Here is a 4,569-nt window from a genome sequence, read left to right on the forward strand (position 1 = left end):
GGATGAGGCCGTGAAGACAGATTTCATCAGATGGAGAGGAGCACAGCACAGAATCCACTTATTACACTGCAGTAAGTTATAAAAAACAATAGAAAGCTGCGTGATGTAAATCTGTTGCTGCACTGAATACTGGCCTGTAGCTGGCATCCAACAGTATAGCTGTGTTTTGTCACCGTCAGCCCACATGGAATAATGAGCACTGACGAATATTTACCCCCCGCGATGGAATAGTGCGTGAATTAATTCCATAAAGAACGTGCTAAAAACCTCATCGAGCGTATTGCTTTTGATTCTGACTGACATCTACCTCAACATGACCCCGCTCTAGAGGCCGCTTCTGTCCATAATGATGAACAGCTCTCCCTGGGTCCTGCTGAACCTTGCTCCACCTGACACTATACCTATTAGGGTCACATTAAACTGTGGCAGCGCTAGACCCAGCTGCTCTGCTAAGTCTACAGTAAGAGCAAACCTAGTTGTCGTTCCACCCGCTCCAGTGTAGCGGTAAATGAATAAGTCACATCTTACTGGTAAAAGCGGCCATAGTCTGCAGTTAACAACTGGCTTTGATCTAGGTCTGAAGAAAGTTTATGATTTACATTTTAGTTTGGTGATTCTTTGTACTTGCTCCATTGTTTTGAATTGTATTTCCAAATCAACATGTAGAGACAGGATTGTGGGTCAAACATGGCGTCATGCGGTTTTCAGCAGCAAACTGAGAAGATTTTAAGTAAAACAAAACATAAGGCTACAGAGACCCACAATTGTCCCAATCATGCCCCCACAAGGCCCCAGGAGTGTGAGGACTGATGAGAACATGGGACCATTCGGACCAGCGCTTCCAGTTACAAGGTGAACTTCATTAATACTCCACATCTGGAGAAAAGTGCTCTGGTGCATACACACACACACACACACACACACACACACACACACACACACACACACACACACACACACACACACACACACACACACACACACACACACACACTGTTGTGTATGATCATCTTGTTCGGTACACAGCAAGATCCTGTCAAGCGGTAGATGCAATAGAAAGAAACAGGAGTTCGACATGTTCAGATCGTGGTCATCATACGTTTTTAAAGTTATGTTTATTTCCAAATATGGCAGTCTGGATGCCCAAGACACTTAGAATATCAACTCAACCGCATAACCATCTTGGGCCTTTTTGAATAATTTCTTAATCAGACACATTGTGTATGGACAGGGCTGATTTTGAATTTACCAAGAGCCTGATCTAAGCTTTCATCACTTTTGTGTGGAAAACACCTTGTCGCTCCATTTGTCTCTGTCTGACATTGTGATGGACAGACGTTTTTTTCAGTTTTAGTCAATACGTAAGCTATTGACCCAATATTCTAATACTAACTTCAAATATGTGGTCTCGTTTTATGCAATGAAAAAATACATAGTTGCTATATTTTCTGACATGAGTTTTAGAAGATGGGAGAATCTTACTTTATTAAAGGAAAAGATAGCCCTGTTTAGGTAAGAGTTGGTCCTCGGTTGACTGATTTAACTGTTGGAGGCAGCAAGAAACACTGGATTTGACTGGGCTTTGACCCCGAATGCTCGGAAACACAGTTTTACATGATATACTGCCTCATTGAACGTTTTTATTTTGCATCCTTGTCATCTGTTAGGCCAAAACTAAAAACACTGAACTGCTGCATCAGCAGATTTGAGCCAAAACTACTTCACCTATAGCAGTCAATGTTCCTTAATCCACAGCCACCAAACCGGTAACTGCTCTGTGCTCAGCTTGTGTATGTCACAACGTGAACAGTGTGCAGAAACAATGATGAGCTATTTGCCACCATCTAATGGTTGATGAGATTTACTGCAAACTAACCCACTGCTTTACCTTCAACTTTGCAAAGCTTCTAGAGAAACTACAGATGGGTGAGAAATTGAAGGAAAAACCTGAATAAATGAGTGCAAATCCTAACAAATGCAGATGCCTCCATAGCAATGAAGCAATGAAGCTGCTTTGGAGGCTCAAGGTGGAACAACATCTAACTAAGACGCTTCATGTTGGGTTTTCCATTCATTCGTCCTCCATCCGCATTACTTTGAATACTGTTCTAATTCTCACAGTAAATGATGGCAAAGAGATGTCACAACCATGTGTCAGTTTTAATTTTAGCTAAATTTATTTCCAGTCCACATGAAGAATCAGTTGCAGATGTGTGGGACATTTAGAGTTTTAGCTGCATGTTTTTGGAATGTGGGAGGAAACCGGAGCACCGGAGTAAACCCACGTCAACACGGGAGAACATGCAAACTCTTCACAGAAAGGGCCGAGTAAACCAAACCTCAGCCGTCTTCCTGTGAGGCAACAAAGAGCCACCGTGCTGCCCTCACTCTTAAAAGAGATGTGTTCTTTTCATTTGTCGTTAGAAAAGCTCTTTTAGCACAAATCAGACTTGTTTGACAAAGTAGAGAAGAAGCTTAAGCTCTACTTTGTCAAACTAATCTTTCTGGTACTTTATCAAACACATTCTTTCTAAGAGTGTGTATTAATCTTGAAAAATGATCCGATGATTTTTCATTTGGTTTTTCATTTTCAAGATTAATACGAAACAATCATGACTGGGGGTAAAGACTGGACACGGGATATTTGCGTGTACTAGTCATCCAGTGATCCACGCTGGTGCAGGAGGTGAAGGGCTTCCTCAGAGTCCTGGCCACGGAAGAGAACATCCTTATGATGGCGGGGCGCCTCTGCTTCCTTGAAGGGTGGTCCGTCGAAAGGGCTTCTTTGGACTTCTTCAGCTGCGCTTTTAAAATTTTGGCAACAGCTTTCTCAAAAGCCCCGTCCCTGGACACCATGGCAGCCCGCAGCCGCTTTGGAGATCCAAACTTCCGACAAAGCTTCTTGTAGACGGGGAAGTGGATCTTTCCAACAGTCTGCGGAGAGTTGAACTTATTTCTCCCAATCCTCTCTCTCAGACGTGTCAACATTCCAAAGTCCACGTCACATATGGATGTCCCCGTGGCGTCGGCGATGTGCTCCACCAGCTCCCTGAGAAACACAGTGAGAAAGGTCGTCTCGCTGTGGCAACTGCTCTACAGGGCTGGCAGAGCGCTCTGAATTCTGCCTCGCTGTTATAAAGCTGACAGATTCAGCAAGAGGATCCTCCTCACTCATGTCCTCGTCTGGACAGCAACCCTTTGGGTGTACAGACGGGCTGAGAGGTCTAAACTCTGCCTCGCTGTTATAAAGCTGACAGATTCAGCAAGAGGATCCTCCTCACTCATGTCCTCGTCTGGACAGCAACCCTTTGGGGTGTCCAGACGGGCTGAGAGTCTAAACTCTGCCTCGCTGTTATAAAGCTGACAGATTCAGCAAAGGATCCTCCTCACTCATGTCCTCGTCTGGACAGCAACCCTTTGGGGTGTCCAGACGGGCTGAGAGGTCTAGACTCTGCCTCGCTGTTATAAAGCTGACAGATTCAGCAAGAGGATCCTCCTCACTCATGTCCTCGTCTGGACAGCAACCCTTTGGGGTGTCCAGATGGGCTGAGAGGTCTAAACTCTGCCTCGCTGTTATAAAGCTGACAGATTCAGCAAGAGGATCCTCCTCACTCATGTCCTCGTCTGGACAGCAACCCTTTGGGGTGTCCAGACGGGCTGAGAGGTCTAAACTCTGCCTCGCTGTTATAAAGCTGACAGATTCTTCAATGTCATCCTCCTCAGCGTATTCCTGGATGTCCATCTCCTTGTCTGAACAGCAACGTTCTTGCCAATCACTTTCCAGACATCCTTGGCTGTCAAGTGACTCAAGCGGGGCTGGTATCAACAGGGGAACGTCCAGGTTGCTGCACCTCAATTTTCCCAGTTCATCTGATGGAATCTAGAAAGAAGAACAATCAGATTTTAGCAACCAGGCATCTTTTATACACCACTGTGACGGGACCGTAAAAAAATCTACATGACCACACAGTTTATTAACACTCATGGTACGTGGTGCTGTGCGCAAACCACAAACCATCTCTTCATTCATTCTGCAGCCTGTCTGCGTTCAGACAGGCCAGACAGAAATCTGTGACTAGATGCATTCTAAAAGCTCATGGTCCAAATGAAAGCGTTTATGTCAAATGTTGCCTTTGAACAATTAACTGTCAGATATTACAGTGCAGATAATATTTGACCCAACAGAACTCTTCACATTGAATAATTCACTTTCTCTTCATTTTAAATAACGTTACAGCTGACAGACATAGAAATCTCTGATAAGAGTTTTTCATCAAAAGGTAAACTGATGTTAAACTTTCTCCCAGAGCCGCTGAAGTTGAGCTCAACTTGTGAATGTATTTATTTTTGTGTGTATGTTTGTGTGTTTGTGTGTGTGTGTGTGTGTGTGTGTGTGTGTGTGTGTGTGTGTGTGTGTGTGTGTGTGTCTATGTATGTATGTTTGTGTGTGTGTGTGTGTGTGTGTGTGTGTGTGTGTGTGTGTGTGTGTGTGTGTGCGATTCAAGTCTAAATCCTCTTACCTTGTTATCCATGTGGAGCGCTGAAGTATCCATTCAAACACAATGGGGT

Source organism: Xiphias gladius, unplaced genomic scaffold, assembly GCF_016859285.1.
Source record: "Xiphias gladius isolate SHS-SW01 ecotype Sanya breed wild unplaced genomic scaffold, ASM1685928v1 HiC_scaffold_1393, whole genome shotgun sequence".
Classification (NCBI taxonomy): domain Eukaryota; kingdom Metazoa; phylum Chordata; class Actinopteri; order Istiophoriformes; family Xiphiidae; genus Xiphias; species Xiphias gladius.